Raw genomic sequence first — 20346 nt, forward strand, 5'->3', positions numbered from 1 at the left:
CTAAGTACTTGGTATGTTCCAGAGTTCGTGCTGAGTGGCACTGAAAGAAATCTGCAAATCAATAAACCACAATCTCTGCTTTAAGGGACTTAACATTCACTCAGGATCATAAAATAAGTACCATAAAGAATACATTTTTTCCTTGGTAAAATTTCCTGGAAATTGCAAACATAAACACGAGGGCCTTTATGAACGAGCAATGTAAAAGTATTCTTGAATAACAAATGCAGCTTGGCGGGGACATGAACACATGGGAAAGGCAGGACCCATGTACGTCTTTCCAACTCAAAAACTTCAGACTTGACATGGAGGGAAAAGAAAGATTAAACAGAATTTGTCAAATTTATAAAAACAACTTATAAAACAACTGAAGCACCCTTCAATTTATGAAAGTAACTGAAAATATTAGTACCATGATATCAAAAATGGTTAGCACTTGCTCTGCCATTGCAATGCATTTTTAAAATGTTTCTTTCCCTTCCTCTCTCCCTGCTCCTCCCTAATCTTGCCCCTTCTCTAATCTCAGGAGAAACAGAGTAACCCTTCTTCCCCATTTTAGACAGATTTATCTGTCCCTGAGTACACACTCAACATAGGAATGAAGTAATCCAGACTTTGGGAGTGGCACCAGAAGATCTCAGAAATGACTATCTCCCAAACTAACAAGTGAATTACAACTCCAACAGAGAACACATGGAATGTAGCCTTTAAATCACCTCTTTTTTTTTTTAATTTTTTATTGTTGGTTGTTCAAAACATTACATAGTTCTTGACATATCATATTTCACACTTTGATTCAAGTGGGTTATGAACTCCCATTTTTACCCCGTATACAGATTGCAGAATCATATTAGTTACATATCCATTGATTTACATGTTGCCATACTAGTACTCTGCATTAAAAAATGACAAAATCATAGAATTTGCAGGGAAATGGATGGCATTAGAGCAGATTATGCTAAGNCAAGAAAAATTATGTATCCAAAACACTTTAAAACTGTAAAAATCTAAGAAAATATAATAGATTTCATGTGTTTTTACTATTGCAGATGGGTTTGGTAGGATTATACTTGCCTTTGTACTGAGATTTTTTTTTAAGTTGTGAGTGGTGTGGGGTGGCTGGAGAGAGAAGGGAAATTGCATGGAAATGGAAGGAGACCCTCAGGGTTATACAAAATTACATACAAGAGGAAGTGAGGGGAAAGGGAAAAATAATACAAGGGGGAGAAATGAATGTCAGTAGAGGGGGTAGAGAGAGAAGAGGGGAGGGGAGGGGAGGGGAGGGGGGATAGTAGAGGATAGGAAAGGCAGCAGAATAAATCACCTCTTTAAAAGCCCCCTATTTCTGCTGATGGGCAGAATCACAGCCTCTGGGACAGGAGTCTGCTGTGTTTCTCCTTTGTTCTCAAAGTAATAAACCTTCTTTTTCCTTTTTCTCAAAAAATAAAAATAAAATGGTCAGCACTGCCAATATATCCAAACTCTGTTACATACTCTATGGTAAAGAAAAAGCAAAACGTTCCTGTGAAGAATTAATAGTGATTGGAACTGCATTTTGTTTATGAAGGAAGTTACAGAACTTAGCTTTACCAACTCCTGTTGGTATTTTTATACCATGTGATGTTTCTTTCCTTGATTTAAAGAAATTTTATTTTTATTCTTGCAAACAATACAACTGAGATTATAACTGAATTCACTTCCCAACTATCTGACTCTAAATAGAATTGTGTATTTGTATGTATGTATGTGTGGGGATTGTTTAAAAAAACTTTTATTTAATACTTATTGGATAATAGGGAATAAATTAAATTAAAAATATGGCTTGTCTCATTCTAATGTTAAAAAGATATGTTTTTAAAACTAACGAGTAACTGAAGAAGCCTACATTAAAAATGATGTAATTAAAAATATTGAAATTAATACAAATGCCTGATGTCAATAAAATGATGAAAGCGTATATTGCTCTGAATAGAGGTCTCCAGGGATCTGGCTGGTCAGGAGGCATTTCCAGGATTCTGTAGGGTGAGAATTCACTGAGAGGACACTAAGCATAAATGCCCCTAAATTTGATTTAGGAAGTCTATAGAAGAAGTAGCTTTATGTAAATAAAAATAAAAAGAGAACCAAATTTACAAAGTTGCACTTGATAATGATATGTATTAATCATATACATAATTAATTTTTAATATTTTAAATTATTTAAATGAGAGGTACTCTGTAGATCCTAAATTACTGTAATAGCATATGACAGCTTTAAAATAAGGACTTTAAAAATAAGGTGAGAGCCAGGCGTGGTGGTGCACACCTGTAATCCCAGCGGCTCAAGAGGCTGAGATAGGAGGATCACGAGTTGAAAGCCAGCCTCAGTAAAAGCGAGGTGCTAAGCAACTCAGTGAGACCCTGTCTCTAAATAAAATATAAAATAGGACTAGGGATGTGGCTCAGTGGTTGAGTGCCCTGAGTTCAATCCCGGTACCCTCCCACCCCCAAATAAGGTGAGAGCTATGAATACATGGAAGACACGAATTCATGAAAACATGAATTCATGAAGACACGAAATTCTCACACTATTGTGTCAAATGAAAAGGGCCAGCTGAAAAATTACAATCATAACAAAATCCCAGTCATATGGGGAGAGGAGACCAACAAAGGACTAGCAATAAACAGAATAAGGATACCCAGTTGTTTCCTTGTGATGACAGGTGTTGCTGCTATTGTCCTCTGGAATTACCAACATTTCCATAAAGGAAAAGTAAAGTTTGATTCCATTCACTGAAAATGCTGGTCACTGTTTTACCTTTGACCATTCAAGTTTATCTGACTATTTAGGAAAATTACTGTCACATAACCTGAGAGTTGCACATGTTGTGAACTAAGACACCTTCTCAGGCCACATGGTGGCTCTAACCTGGATGGTGTTTGGGGACTCCACTTTCAGAAGCCCTGGGTACAACAGGGGACCACTCAAAAGCATGATGGGAGAAGGAGAGGAACCTTGGGTAGAGCATTAGCCCCTTGACTCCCTTCAACCAGAGCAGCTGCTCTCCATCTGTTTTGTTCTTTGGTTTCCTTTGGCAGAAAGGGTCTCTGCCTTACACATCTGGATTATAACTTTCTTCCAGGGGTTGGAGAAAGGTTGTGCAGGCCTGTTTGTATGTATTTTAAAAAGGGAGTGCAATGATGGAGAGAGTGTATACAGACACTGAATGCCCAGCTGTGAAGAAGAAAAATGCAGTAAAATTGAAAGAGTTACGCCAAAGCACAAAACAGGGGGAAAAAATCTTCTGCTTCATTTCAGTAGTTTTGAAGTTAATGAGAAAAGGTTGAAGTCTCCAGTGATTTTTTTCATCGTGGTCTCCCTTAGTAGAGACCACATAAGTTATAATTAAGATAACATAATACAACTTCCTTTTAACATAGCATAATGATATTTCTCTGTGTGTATATTAACATAAATTATCCTTTGAATCTAAATTAAAACAAGTCTAGATATTTTGCTAAAGGCTGTGGAAGAATTTTTACATTACAGATTTTTTTTTTCCTAAAGTAAATGCAAATTAGTGGGTTAAGAAGTCAATACTATGAAAGTTCTCTCCTGTTTGAGTCCACTGAAAACTTTTCAAAGAAGTGCTCAGCATTGCAGCAGTGACAGACCTAAATACCTCCCAAAAGTCTCAGATTCTGAAACAGATATACAAATATACAACCAATGCCAATAAGACTAGCTGAGAATTAACATGCATGCACCATGTGAATACATAAAGTATCATGGCAATAGGTAAAAATAAACCCAAGACTTATCCCGCACTCAGACTCTGTTAAAACCATCTTTACTAGGTTGTTTCAGTTTGAGGCACAGAAAAATATTTAACAAAGCAGCACTGAGGCTATCTCCAGAAAGGGTGTTTTGCAAGGCTGGCAGTTGGCTGGCACCTGGAAACAGGGTTTTTAGATGATTCCTTCTATTACCTTGCCAATGAAAGTGGTTCACTGCACATATAGACTACATGAACAACATGACTGAAGCTGAATATCCACTTTCCTTCTAGGAGTCTCTAATTGTGGTAGTTTCGAGACACAGAGTGTCAATGTGACCAGTCCCTAGTCCTTGGGTGCTGGGTCTCTGTCAAGCTTCCCTGAGAAACACTGTACTGTATTACTGCAATTATTACCACTACTGGGAAAAGAGCACACTTGGTGTGTTCTGTTAAAGGAAAGAGAACATTAGAAACCTCTACATGGACTTCAACCATCTCCACCTGTCTCTTTCCCCTGTTGACCCTATTATCTGTATCCTCTCCTTGCAATAAACTGAAGAGGTGAGGGAAACCATATTCTGAGTCCTGTGTCTTTCCAACAAATCACAGAATGTGAGGGTGGTCTTCAGGATCTCCTAGACTCTTACGTGCACATGTACATACACACTTAGAGACAAAATTAAATATGTAATATGTTCACACATGTGCAGTGGCCAGCACCAGAGAACCCCAGGCCATACACCTCTCCACAGTGTGAGGCCAAATGCATTTGTTATGTGTATTTACCAAAGGTTCCTTCCACTGCAGAAAAGAAAGGGTATCTGCAAGAACTTTCCACATCTTTGATGAATTTCTTTACCTCATCTCAATTCAGTCCATAATAACAGGAAAACAATAAGCATATTTCATGTGCTTTATAGTTTATAGCCAATTTTACCTTCGTTTTCTTAGTTAATTTTCATAAAATTCCCATAAGGAAGGTATTCACTAGTACAGATGAGGGAATGGAGAATAAGAGCAAGGAAGTCTGAGCTGTGACCAAGGTTACACTATTTCACGTTGGTAGAATATACAGGATTTGAAATCAGACCTCAAACCTGGCCCCTTCTCCTTACCAGAAGTTCCCTCAAATGTGGCTTATAAACAGACATTTATACCTTCAAAGTGATGCATTAGCAGTTATTATAATGAGAAAAAATAAAGATGCTGCATAAATAGTTGCCATATAATTTTAGGGTTAAAATATTCATTATCTTAGAAGCTTATACAGTAATAAGGGCTGTTTCTATTTATTCTTTTTAGTTTGTAAATCTTTGTAACATCACCATTGGTAACATCTTTATTGCACTCATCAGACAGGAAGCCTTGACCTTGTAGCCATAGAACTCCTAAGTCTCCTCATTCTCATATAAGGAGAGGCCATTTGAATCTCTTTGTTACATTTACCTACCCTCAAGTGGATCATCACAGGCAGTGTCCCTAGTGACCCCAAGTTTAAAATAAAAGAGCAAAATAAAAGACAATTCACATAGACAGGATCAAAAATGGTTTTAGGATTTTCCAGTCAGTCAAATTTCAAGGATATGGAATCCTTTTCCTCTTATCATAAGTCTGAAAAATTAATTTCAACCTCACTGGCCTGGATTCTATTCCTAGTCTACCACTGATTACCACAAGGCAGATAGTTCTCCCTCCCTAGGGACCAATTTCCATATTAACTAAGGGGTCAATAAAAGTGCATTCTGGGAATCTTCTTCCTCTTTAGAAGTTTATAATTCCATAATTCCTGGATCTGCTTCTACTTGGAAATCAGTTCCTTGCCTGGCGCAACCATAGCTAGAATTGACCACACGATGGCAGCAGAATTCCACTTTAGCCAGCTTGTGAGCCAAAGCCAGGTGTAGGACACCCATAGACTGTACTGAAGGGGACACCAGGAAAAGTTATATTGCAATTACCTTAATAAATGAAAATCATTCACGTGTTGGCTGCCTCCAACATGCTGTATCAGGAAACAGGAATATCTACAGAGGTGTGTCTGTCTGTCTCTCTCTCTTTCTCTCATAATTCAAAAGAATACCACGTGGTTTCAAACTCATAAAAATAGAAGCTTTAGGACTATTTTAAAGATAGGAATGCTACACCTACAAAGAACTATTGTATGTCTATTTCCTTACTTTGAGAAATGAAAGAGCCCAAGTTAGAAAAATAGGCCTTTTGACTCCAGACCAATGTCCTATTCTTAACACATATCAAAGCTTTCTCAGAAAAATGTTTATGCTGCAATGTTGAAGAGGTTCACAGGGAAGCTGTGTGCCTCAGGCTACTAAACTTGGGGTCACCAGGAACACTGGCTGTGATAGACCACTGAAGGGTGGGTAAATGTAACAAAGATATTCAAATGGCCTTTTCTTATATGAGAATGAGGAGACTTAGGAGTTCTGTGGCTACAGGGTCAAGGCTTCCTGTCTGATAAGTGCAAGGACAATCTTTTTTTTTTCTTTCAACTTTTTATTTTGAGTTAACTTTAGACAAAAATTTGAAGAATTGGTGTAAAGAGTTCTTGTATAACCTCCATCCAGTTTCCCCAAATAATAACTGCCCACACAATCACAGTATGGTTACTAAAATGAGTGAATTAGCGTTGCCATATTAATTAAATGGCAGGTTTTAATTTCACCATGATTCGCACTAATGTCCTTTTTCTCTTCTAGAATCTTGTCCAGGACCTCAAAATACATTTCATTTTTATTTCTCCTTCACACTCACCAGTTTATAACACTTCCTCAATATTTCATTGTCCCTCATCCTTTTGACATTTGACATTTGGAGATTTGATCAGTTATTTCGTACGCAATCCCACAATTCCTGCTCTTTTCACATTGGGTTAATGCTAGGTGCGATTATGCCCCCATTTGTCCTGCCCTTTTTTGAAAGAACGCTACAGAAATCAAGTTGCATCCTTCTCAGTGGATCTGATCAAGGAGTAATTGACAGCAGTATGTCTTATTATGAGTGATGTTAACATTGATCACTTGGTTATGCTGATATCTTCTGGGTTAGTTCACTGAATAGTTACTACATTCCCAAATTGTGCTTGCCCATAGTGATGTTCTCTTTTCCCCTATGTTTATTCATTGGCATTCTTCTTTAAAGAAGAAGAGTCTAGTCCTTTCTCTTCGATTTATTTAGTTGTTTGTTTTAACATACACTTACAACAGCATGGTCTCAGGGATATTTGTTTTGTCATGTGAATTAAATATAATACTATACTATCACTATTTCTTTTCTTCCTCAAATTGTCCAAGCTTAAAACTGGCTCTTTTGTTCTTTTGACAAGTTTCAATACTTTTTAGAGCATTTCCTTATTTTTAGCATTATAAGATGTTCCAGGTTCATCTTGTATTCTGCTTGCCCAAGCCCAGGAATCAATCACTTATCCAAGGTGTCTTGGCTTCTATTATTGGAGAATGCTGTTCAGAAACTTAAGCTCTGGTTGCTGAGTGTGTTTATTATAGCTAGAGTGCCTTTGTTTCTAGAACTGCTCAGCCACTACATCTAGGAAACATATGAATATTTACTAATGCATGCATTATGTGTCTAATGCTGAATTCATGCTGACACTTCTAAATTCAGTCAATCACAAGGTTCCTGTTAGCTTTCCTCATTATTTGTAACATTTTGTCTCCAATGATAAGCAATCTGGCTCTTAGAGAGCAATTCACAACAGAGCCTGACCATCACTATCATCTACTCAGACAAAAGGGCATATGTTTAGCAAACTAGGTAGAATTGAGTAAGATAGGAACTAAGTCAAATGAAATTATGTAGTTATATGTCTCAAACATTAAAGAAACCATCTGTGCCAAATATCCAAGCTCTATAGAGGAATGTGTACAACAATGGTCACTGCAGTGTTCACTATAGCTGTGGAAACCAAAGAAAAACTAGGTGTTATCATTGGGGGAATGGAAAAGTCCATGTTAAAGGAGATAAAAAGCAGCCTACTGTGCAATATAATAGACTTGGCTAAAACTCAAACACAGTGCTGAACAAAAAAATCAGGAGATAAATAGCAACATAATTTATGCAAATTAAAAACACATATCCACAAAAATCATTTTCTTTTTTTTTTTTAATTTTTTATTGTTGGCTGTTCAAAACATTACATAATTCTTGATATATCATATTTCACACTTTGATTCAAGTGGGTTATGAGCTCCCATTTTTACCCCAAATATTGTATCTACTTTTGTATAACTCTGAGGGTCTCCTTCCATTTCCATGCAATTTCCCTTGTCTTTCCCTTTCCCTCCCATCTCTCATCTCTATTTAATGTTAATCTTCTTCTCATGCTCTTCGTCCCTACTCTGTTCTTAGTTACTCTCCTTATATCAAAGAAGACATTTGGCATTTGTTTTTTAGGGATTGGCTAGCTTCACTTAGCATAATCTGCTCTAATGCCATCCATTTCCCTGTAAATTCTATGATTTTGTCATTTTTTAATGCAGAGTAATACTCCATTGTGTATAAATGCCACATTTTTTTTATCCATTCATCTATTGAAGGGCATCTAGGTTGGTTCCACAGTCTTGCTATTGTGAATTGTGCTGCTATGAACATCGATGTAGCAGTGTCCCTGTAGCATGCTCTTTTTAGGTCTTTAGGGAATAGACCGAGAAGGGGAATAGCTGGGTCAAATGGTGGCTCCATTCCCAGCTTTCCAAGAAATCTCCATACTGCTTTCCAAATTGGCTGCACCAATTTGCAGTCCCACCAGCAATGTACAAGTGTACCCTTTTCCCCACATCCTCCACAGCACTTGTTGTTGTTTGACTTCATAATGGCTGCCAATCTAACTGGAGTGAGATGGTATCTTAGGGTGGTTTTGATTTGCATTTCTCTGACTGCTAGAGATGGTGAGCATTTTTTCATGTACTTGTTGATTGATTGTATGTCCTCCTCTGAGAAGTGTCTGTTCAGGTCCTTGGCCCATTTGTTGATAGGGTTGTTTGTTCTCTTATTGTCTAATTTTTTGAGTTCTTTGTATACTCTGGATATTAGGGCTCTATCTGAAGTGTGAGGAGTAAAGATTTGTTCCCAGGATGTAGGCTCTCTATTTACCTCTCTTATTGTTTCTTTTGCTGAGAAAAAACTTTTTAGTTTGAGTAAGTCCCATTTGTTGATTCTAGTTATTAACTTTTGTGCTATGGGTGTCCTATCACAAAAATCATTTTCATTAACAACGATAATATGTGTCAGATCATGCAGATCATGATGGGAAGGGGAATGAGAGTGGGGATTGGCTATAAAAGGAAAGAGTATTTTAGAATAAAATGAAATAAGAGAGATGCATTTTTGTTAAATTGAGGTGATTATGTGTGATGAATTGAAGACTATAATTAATTCAAATTTCTTCACTTGAGGTAAAAATAAAAACAGACAATGTATTAAAAGTCAGTGAAAAAATGAAAAGGCTAATAATAAAATAAGTATTTAACTTAAAAACAAAAATTGCATCCTTTCCCTCTTTCTCCCATAATTTTAGATCAATTTCTGCGTATCAGAGAAAACATTTGACTTTTTGATTTTCTGAGTCTGGCTTATTTAACTTAGCATTATAGTCTCTAGTTCCATACATTGATCAGCAAATGACATAATTTCTTTCTTTCTTATGAATCCATTAAAAAATAAAAAATTAAAAAATTAGTCATATTATTTGTCAGTCTCAAGAAGTGAAAAGATTTTAAAAATCCAGAAGTGAAGATATTTTAATTTGAAATATCATGTTTCAATTGTATAAATGTATTACACAGCTTTGAAAATCCAACATTGGATTTATTAAGTATATTGTTTTAATTTTAGAGTTTGATAACTAACACAAACATTCATCATTACCAGAGTTATTAACAATTATTCCTCTAGGCTCTAAGGGTCAGTCTTTTCCACAAGGGGAAGGGGCTGGGGACATAACACTCATGCTTAGCATACTTGATAAGAAGCGTTGGGTTTAATCCCCACACCTCTCATTCCAAAATAAATAAATAAATAAATAAATAAATTAATTAATAATGATGGAAAAGAAGAAGAAGACCTTGCACAGAATAAAAAAATAATATCTTCATTCTCCATGTGCATTTTACCCCACCACTGTGACCTTTCCTCTGTCTTTTGGTCAAACAAAGCCCATTTTCTTTGCAGCTTTTGCTACTGTTGACCTTTCCTCAGGACTGTTCTCCTCCACATTTTCACATCACTGACTCTCCAACAAATGACACGTCCCCAAACATCTTGTCTGACCACTAATCTAACATACCTCTCCCTCCATCACGTTTCACCTGCCATGCTGTTTTATTTGTTTTCTAATTTAACACAATTTATTTTACGTCACTATTTTCACTAACTCCCTACTAGAATACATGGCTCGTTGCCATCAGGAATGGTGCCTGCAAATACTGGACACTCATCAATGTCATGCTTTGGTTGCAGAGGTAAATTTCATGGGGGAATGCCTCCCTCAAATGCCATCTATATCCCAGGACAGAACTGGCTCTGCATCCCTGCCTCTATTACTATTAGAGATATTAATAGAAAAAAATTGCAAAGTGAAAAATTAATCTTATTGAATCCTGCATATTATCAGGTCAGAAATAATCAAAAACTACTACATAAACTACTAACCAAAAAATAAACAATACCATTAATGTACTTTGTTAGAAACGAGAAAAAAATGTACACCATGGTTTGTTTTACTTTACTATTTTAAAGATTAAACTAAAACTCTCCAAGTGGTCACAGAATTGGAGTAACTCAAGGGATTTCTTTATCTCCACAAACCCAGATATTACTATTTTTCCAAATCTATTTAATTCCAGGGATGAGTAAGTACAAACTGTACCCAAAATAAATTGGGAATATTCTGAATCATTACTAACTTGTCCTCAAAATGAACACGTGTAACTGTTTGCACGTATTGACAGCTGACTGTGTAACTGAAAGCCTCTGAGTTAACTTCCATGTAGTACCGTGATTTAAAATATATATTTTTTAAATGTGCTAATTTTGAGATTATATATATATATATTGAGATTTTATATATATATATATATATATATATATATATATATATATATATATATATTCTTGAAACTGACAGTAATCAATGCAGCAGAAGGCATTTTAGGGGAGAAGTATGTTATCACTGACATTTAGAATTACCACACATGCTGAAAATAAAAAGCATATGGATTTTATATCATTTTATTTATGTTTTTAAGTCTTCTACAGACAAGCCATCCTTATTGCCACAACAGGGACAGGCTTCTCTAGTCACGCTCTCTGGCTGTGCCATTATACAAATACTTGGAATGGAACTCAGTGCTTCTTCTGATAGCCTTCCTTCACAAGGTACCTGGACACCACTCCAAAATAAAGTAAAAATAAAAGCCTGCAGACTTGAGATTGCTCAGAAACACCCAAACTGCTGATAAGGTATCATCTTTGAAGAGGATTCAGCTATTCCAAAGAGGAAGGAGAGGAAGAATAACAAGACTCTCTCCAGTCCAGAAAGAGGAGCCTGGTCTTCCCTCTCTTGTTCCTGTTTTGCTCCTCAGTAATGCCTCCTCACCTCCTTCCACCACATGTCCTTGATTCCTACCAGTTACAAAACAAAGAGACAAACACAGCCTATGTAGCTGTAATTTCGAGTTTATACTTTATATTCCTGCTAGGAGGTACTTCCTAAGTATAAATACAATTCTCACCTAAATATCTCCAATTCTTTTATTCATTCACTCACTGCAGGACATCTACCTGCCTTCTCATGCCAGGCTCCAGAGATTTATTTACTCTTTCATGCATGCCATTTCTATACTTTAAAAAAAAACTCTATGATTTACATGCTATTTACTCTATTTACTCTGATTTCTTTCAGAGGAGGGTCTATGACTGTATTCACCTTTATAATCCTTCTAGAGTGTATTCAATGAATAAATTGTTGTTAGATTAAAACAAAGGAAATCAAGACACAGGGTATGTTTGGGACCAACTGTAGCGGAGGTTTAGAGAGAAATTCTCAACCACACCTCACACCTTAAGCCACAGAGGTTTGACTTCATCTTATGAATGGCTGAAATGTTGATTTACATGTACTTTTATTGATTCATTCCTTTGTCCACTTTTGAGGATCACCTGACTTTCCTTGAAACCCCTTATTATGTGTGGATGACGGCTATAGGGTAACCAAAATTACAGTGTTCATCCAGGGTGCATAGGTAGCTGGTGAATCCAGGAAACTAAACACATATATGACATATGGCCAACCACATTCTAATTTTCATCTACTCTAAATATTTGTCAATATTTCTGTTACCAAACACATAATCAAATTGAGTGAAAATCCAATATTGCTTTGTAAGGTACAGTACTTGCAGTGACTGTTCTCAATCACTAGTTTCCTCTCCATAAAAGATCAGACATCTCTAACTCACTGTCATGTGACTTGTCATGCATTCTATGGAAAAAGACCACATTCCCACCTTATTGATTTTGAGCTTGGCAATATGACATGCATTGGACAAAATAATCATGTGCAGATATTTGCCATGATTCAACAGAGGCTTCTAAAATAACTGCATGATTCAGCTCAAGGATTGTTTGCACCTGCCCTCCACCATAAGCATATCACATATCAGAAATGGGCTGCTCTTCAGCATGGGTCCCACAATTAAAACACATATTGACCAGAGCTGTGCTGACCCCAATCCTCATGCCCTAGAGGGCTTGAGGTATGTGAGTGTGAATTAAATATTTACTGTAGTAAGCCACTAAGTTTCATGCTTGGTTAATACATCAGACATGAAAGAGAATTCCACACCTAGGGTAAATTATTAAAAATGTATTTTTTAAATCTAAAAGTAGGGAACATATAATATTTGTCATTTTATATCTGGCATATAAAAACTATTAAGTAAATATTTTTGAATGAGCATAATTATAATAAAGTAAAACAGGTTTTGTTTAATTATGTAGAAATTAAATCTAAAACTTAGTTTGCCTTTGTGCATTGGACATCTGTTGTTTTGTCAGTTTTCAATCTCTTCCCCCATTTCCAGTGACAGCAACCACCCTTCTTTGGGGTAAGGGATTCTTATAAGGCTCCCAATCCAAAGACTCTGGCCCCCTAGGCCACAGAAGTAGGCGCATTACCTAGATGTGGCTAATTACAGCACCCCATTTTCTCAATCACAGCAATTGGTGCATGGATAGGCATATGACCTGGGATGACAGAGCCCTTTCTTGAATTTGCATATACTGAAGTGGTTGGAGAAAACTGTCACTTTTTTTTTTTTCTGGGTTCACAGCAGCAGCAGACTGCAGCCACACCCAAACAGCATGAAGAAAAATGGCTCAAAGCCAACTGAGAGACAGAGAATAGCAGAATTAAAAGGTTCTTATAAGGGTTCTTGAGTCCTTTGCTCAGTTTGATACCCCATATCTAATTTTTTTCTTTCTTCCACATAGTTCTTTCTTTACGTGAGCAATCTTGATACCTTTCTAAGAATTCTTTCACTGCTTAAGTAAATTCACATTAAGGTTCTGCATCTGTAACACAGAAATACTATTGCATACAACTTTAATTAACATAACTTCCAATCACTGATTTTATAAACAAATACAGAAAAAAACATTAAATCAATTGATTCCAAGAATTCGGGTTTTCAAGCATGCCAGAGAACCATAAGCCTGGGATATTTCTAGCTCTAAATCAGTAAGCACTGAGAATAGGTTGCTTCTGAACATTTCCAGAGCCTTCACCCACACCCAGAGAACTTCCCCCTAAATCTATAAATTAAATGAATGAGATGCAAAAAAATGATGCATTTGTAAAACATGCAACTTGTATAGGAAATCAGAGAGCACAAAGAACATGGCTACAGTCTTAGAGGACCTGGAACATCTGCTTACTTCTAGATTCTCTCTCCAGAAATACTAAAATAAATGCAGGCAATATAAATCAAGCACAAATTCAAAAATGATGCTATCCATTAACAGGAAGGTTGTAAACCAAACAAAAAATGCCAGAGGCTGTTAAGTGATTATGCACTATAGCCTCATTAGGAAAATCCCAGTGATTCTAGATCAAATCTCCTCATTTCATGAATTTTTTAATAACAAGGAACAGAAAAGACTACAAATCACTGCATAAGCTGTTCTTTTGATAGGTACATTTAGAGGTACAAATCACTCACGTGTCTAAAATAAAATTCTGACTTAACAGCTAGAAAATATCCCTCTAAAAAATTACAACTTGCAACTCATAAATCATTATAATAGATGGATGATAGGTAGATAGATAGATAGATAGATAGGTAGATGATAGATGAATACATAGATAAAATCCTACTTAAAAATAGCCTTGGCAATTCAGCAAAAACAAGAGAAATCGAATCATTTGATCTTATGAGAGTCTATGGCTCAAGCTGAAGTGAGACATGGTGTGGAATCTTGAAACAGACCCAAGGTCATTCAGCTGGACAAAGGTCTTCCACACATGGCCTAAACATTAACTTTAGAATCACATATGAGCTTTATTCTTTGAAAGGGAGGAAAATATAAAAATAATAGTGATGGCTGTAATTTTGAAGGCTTTTTTCTGTATCCATTTATCTAAATGACTCAGCACAGTGATTATCTTATTCATTCCTCCCAGCAACCTGTAAGGAAAATATTATCTATCTTCAGAGAAGAAAAACTAGAGCTCAAAGACCCCCAATTGATAAGTGGTACAATCCTGACGTGAATCCCAACTGTCTGGCTCCAAAGCTGACTCTCCCTACTCCACATTACTCCTGAGGAATTACTTATTGTTCTATCATAACACACAGGAACTACTTGATAAATACTTGATGAATGAATGAATCAATGGCATGAAGCCTAAAGTCCTCAAAGCCATCTCTAATATGTCCCCTAATATTTATTGTGCTGGTATTAATTTCAATTGTGACTTTTCATGGAATGACCAACGCAAGCACCACCATGATGCAAAAGTGCTGAAAAACGAGTTGAAGTTTAGAATCTGAGAACAGAGAAGGAAAGTGACTTTCCCAAGATAAAATACTTGCAAAAGGATTGGAATAGGACTGGGCAGTTTTTCTAGAAGAGAGTGTAGCTAAAGGAGAATATTGAGAATAAAAAAAGAAGCTCTAATTATAGCCAAATTTTAAATAAGCTTGGATTATCTTTATACTGAAGGCAACAGGGAGCCATTGAATGGCTCCTGAACGAAGGAATAACATGATCACAGCCAAATATGAGCAAGCATCTAATAACAGCCTCCAAATGACTGCTGTTGGTATCAGACTGGATCCAAAAAAGGCAATATACAGCATTCCTAAATTAGTGTTATTTGAGGAGGGTTTATGTACAAAGGAACTAATCATAGAAAGGAGAACAAGCGGGTACAGAAACTTCAAGGAGCTCACAGGGAGCCAGGGATGGCCCCAGCAGAGCTGTGCTGCTTTATAGCAACAGGACAGGGTTACCCAAACCCAGAAGAGAGAGCTGTGTTGTGCAGGCTAGCCAGAAAAGAGCAGTCACGTTTTGCCACGGCCAGCTGGAACTGGCTTTACAAGGAAGAAACTAAAGGAATAAAAACTCCAATCTGGATAAAGCCAACACGGAGTCAGAACACACAGAAGGACCCTAAGAATTCAAATAGGCCAACCTGCCAGGGAGAAAGTAGAGTCAGGAGAGTGGAAAGGGGACCTAGAGGCACAAGTAGAAGATAACTGGCTCAGGATCATCCAAATAATGAGGAAAATTGTATCACAGTGTGGTTTACAGACAACTTTTCATTATTTGTATTAACAGAGATGAAGACTGCTTAGAGGCAAAGTTGGCCTAGATGGAATTACCACCGGTATACAAGGTCATTCACTCTCCATGCTTATGTAACATAATTGTATTTGTTTCAAAACATCAGACTCATTTCTGTTGGAGTTTGAGTGTCTGCCTTATACCAGCTACTGAGATGGAGAGTGGGGGTGAGGGGAAGGAAGAGCCAAGGATGGCCCAAGAGTTTGCACCGGAGAATTTGATCTAGTGTAAAAAATTAGTTTGCAATTATTCATAGCAGACAACTGAGCATGGATAATTAAAAATTAACTTCACTGGAAGCTACATGTTGATATTAATAGTTTAATAGGCCATTTGATCAATCATATTTTTCTAGTTCATGACATAATAGAAATCACCCATAAACAGGAATGTCGGTGCTTCCTAATCAGGACCTAAGTGATTATAGCATTTAATTCAGAACTGGATTCAGTTCCTGAGACATTGCTTTTGTGCTTGGGCACCCATGGGTTGCATTTTCACACCAACGATAAGCACCCTGGCTTGTGAAAAATGTGTGCCAAAGTTCTGAATTTAGTTCTGCTGAGTACTGATAAAATATCTTTGGTAGGTGTTTGAGATCCCGTCCCATTTCAGCAAGTCTTTTGACCCTTTCAAACAAATATCTTTGCCCTATCTAATCTCCCATGGAAATATTACTACTTTCTAAGCTTCATGTTTATCTCCCTTACTTATCACAACAAACCTAAGAAGTAGGTAAGACAGTTTTCTATAATTTTACTGATAAGCCATGGATGATTAAAAGTTATCTTAATTGTCACATTAACATAGGTTAAGTATATGATCTGCAGTCTTGCAACTGGTAAATGATAAAGAAGAATTTTATTACAGACCTGCCCTGATTACAAACTATATACTATAATACTATGCTTTCCTCCTGCCCCACAATTATGTTTTGGTGTTTGAATGACAAAAACATACACTAAAATATATCAAGTATTATATAAAAGTACTGATATTTTTTATAAATTTCAATATTCAACACCACTTCCTAAATATAACTTTGTCATAAAAATTATTCTACATAAATAATATTAACATAAATATTTCACATATATAATATTCACATAAATATTTTATCATATGTTAATGATCTCAATCTTTCTGTGATTGAAGTAGAATTCTTAAATACTAGATTGTGGGACAGAAATCTTGAAGTAATTAAAAGGTGAAAACTGGCTGCAAGAAATATGAAGTTTAAAAATTTTTTTAAAATACACCTTGCACTTCAGGATTATGTTACTATTTCAGTATAGCTGTTGACTTGAATCAACTGAAAAAAAGCAATCCCTCATATTCTGGTAAGCACAGGACATATTTAATGACATTGTCTTTATATTGTATAATGGATCTGAATTGTTACTGTAAGTGTTCTCTGCTCAGAACCTGCTCAGCCCACTTTTCTGTAGAAGAGACATTATAAAAATAAAACAAATCTCTAGTTGTTCATATCAATGAAAATACAGAAGCTCAAAAGAGGCACATTGAAAAACACTGTGAAACATCATGCTGATGTGTGTTATCAACTAAAGCTCAAGTCTTCCCTCCTCCCAGTTCTTTTTCTGGATATAGGAAATACATTCCTTTTAAACAGGCAATATGGCTAGGCCTTTCTCCTCAGCCTTGTCCAAAGGGAATTCTCCCACTTCTAAGTCTCATTTGATACCATGGAGATCCCATCGGTACAGCCTATGTTTAGAACCTGACACCATCATCTCTCCAGTAGGCAGCAGCTCTTGTAAGAGACAGAGCAGCAGATGGTCCCCCAGCAGATGCCCACCTGCAAAGAGTCCCAGTCTCCATCTTGGTCAGATGTTGCAACATATGGCCCAGTAAAAGTCCCATGAAGACTCAGTTACATAGATTTAGCCCACTTTCTTATTGCCATTGTTCAATAAAACCTGTGGAACTTTTAAGAATTACTAGTTTTAGCTTCAACACACACACACACACACACACACACAGAAATGAAAAGTAAAGATCTATGAATCTTTACCTCCCACAGAAAAACAACACTATAACAGGTATTTCTTGCTCCTAAATGGTGTTTATAACTAAAATAGAAAGAAAAAATGGGGAAATAAACTTCTTAACCTATTACAGTTCAACAAAATCATGTTTTATTCTCTAGCTTGGATCTTTCCATCCATTTTAATTGAATGCCTCTTGTGCACCCAGTTCTGGGATTTGGGGGCTTGTAAGATTTAAGTTGTATTTCTGATCCTCCAGATTATTAAGGTTCATAATACTTATAAAATTATTAAAGAGTAAGATGAAGTAGGCTTGTGCATAAAAATTGTGACTGATGAAGATCCTAAATGCTCTAGCTCATAAAACCAGGAATTTACTATAAACTGGAATATTGGCAGGGTGTGTGGCATAGGTATGAGCCATCCTGAATTTGAAAAACAAAATTTGAAAAGGATTTTCTGGGTTGCTAGACAGATGGTAAAGAGTTAATAGTAGAGAGAACATTAATACTCTGGGCATATTGGCTGATATCAGTAAGGAAAATTATTTTTAGTAGGGATAGAGATGAAGAAAGGGGACTAAAGAACATACTGATGACCCAACTGAAATTATCTCAGTGCTAACTATTGATAATGATAGAGAGTGAATAAAGGGAAAAGGAACAACCATGAGACTTTGTAAAGCATTCTCACCATTCTTCTCACCCTGGCCCATAAAACTCATTTTTCTCCACAAAGCCAGGACTGTGCCATCTTAACATTCCACTGGGTATAATTACCTTGAAATCTCAACATTAAATTCCTTCAGTTCTCTTCTACATACAAGTAAGAGATTGAATACCAGTAGGAGATCCCAGGGATAATTTCAGGAGGTCACTCCATGTGGAAAAGACATCTGACAGCTATGGACTATTGGGAAAAGGAAATATCAGTTATCAGAGAATCAATGCCTCTCTCCAAGAAGACTGTCACACAAATTGTGATGATGTAAGGTAAAAAAGCAACAAAAGAGCAAGATATTGCTGGGCGTGGTACACACCTGTAATCCTAGTAGCTCTGGTGGCTGATGCAGGAGGATCGAGAGTTCAAAGCCAGCTTCAGCAAATTAGCGAGGTGCTAAGCAACTCAGTGAGACCCTGTCTCTAAATAAAATACAAAATAGAGCTGGGGAGGTGGCTCAGCAGTTGAGTGCCCCTGAGTTCAATCCCCAGTACTCAAAAAGAAAAAAAAAAAAAAAAAGAGAGCAAGACATGTTGCAAGTAAAGTTGTTGGTAGAGGGGAGTAATTGATAAATGCACAAAGTATCTACAGAGGTAAAGACTTAAGAGATCTCTTACAATTCTAAACTAAAACAGAAAAATCTGCTGTCTAAAGTCCCAAATATCAGCAGTATGGGACACAGCAAGAGTCATCATCTACATGAAATATAAAAAGGTAGCTCAGTGCAGTTTGAAACTTAAAAGGGAGTCCAAATTAACTTAACTGCATTATCTTTTGACAGTTACCCATTACTATTGATTGATCAAAGTGTTTTCTTTGTCTACAGGCTGAACTAACACAGATTAATTACTCCAATATCTATTTAAGAATCAAATCAAAGGAGGCTGCATTATAATTGTTTAGATCCGTAGAGGCAGGGAAGGAGGGTGGCCCTGGTTAATGATCCAAATGTTTATTTCTACAAAAAATAAACCTTCTAAATTTGTTCCACCTGGCATATGAATTAACTATAATGCTGACAAATGAAATATTTCATCTGTTGCATGTCTTGCTCAGAATACTGTATATAACAGAAATTTCACTTCAAAGGCCTCAAGGGCTCTCTGACTTCACCAGTAGTCTCCAAAATAAATTTCATATAAAAGTAAGTTCACATAGTTTTAAGAAATTTTTTTGAAACTGGAAAAAGCAAAATTATTTGAAAGCTTACATAAAATTGTTTATCCTGATTATAAACAGTGTGCACCAGTCTTCTTTTTAGTATCCACTGAACAGTAGCCACTTTGGATAGGACACACTACTGTCCCCAGTGAGGGGTTGATACTCATTAACCTATATCCATAAGATAATCCTACTCACCTTGTTTGCTTACAAGTATACTACATCTACACCAGTGAATGAATGATAATTCTCCGGCCACAGAAAGTTCTTGAGCATTTTTCAGTGACACCCACTCCATCCCACTGCGTTTGGTTATCAGTTTGCTCCAGGCACCCCCTATCTGCAGCCACAAGCTGAACTAGCCTAAGAGTGAAGTCAACAACACTGTAGACAGCAGAACTAAAGCTGAGGAAAGACCAGTTCTGGAAGAAACAGCTGTGCTACTTGACCAACCAGCCTTGAAGTCTGATCTACCAGTCGACTGCAGAAAAATGAGCCAATCATCAGGGTGTTTAAGCCAGGATGCAACACAGTTTCTGTCAATTCTGCTCAAAACTCTCTTTACCATTATTTTGCCATGTGTGTCGCTCAAATCCTCAGAGCGCCTATATTTAGTCAGAGATTAAGAAATTCCATCTTAGAGACTGCTGAGTATTCAGGCATATTTTAATGCCTAAATATGAAGATGTTAAAAAAAAAAAAAAAAAGAGGCCATCTGAAGAAGGCAGAAGTTTTAGAGGTTGCAACTAATGCGGACTCCTGGGCCCAAGGGCTTAATGCTATGTCATTATCACATACCAATCTCATCAGTGCTGAGGACA

At 36.6% G+C, this 20346-nt stretch overlaps 1 protein-coding gene across 3 annotated transcripts in view; it reads right to left on the reverse strand.

The window, feature by feature from the left end:
• Positions 1–20346, reverse strand: part of LOC107154279 (fibroblast growth factor 12) — a 350801-nt gene that overhangs the window by 121515 nt on the left and 208940 nt on the right. The window lies entirely within an intron of this gene.

Source organism: Marmota marmota, unplaced genomic scaffold (genome assembly GCF_001458135.2).
Source record: "Marmota marmota marmota unplaced genomic scaffold, marMar, whole genome shotgun sequence".
In the NCBI taxonomy this organism is placed as follows: Eukaryota; Metazoa; Chordata; class Mammalia; order Rodentia; family Sciuridae; genus Marmota; species Marmota marmota.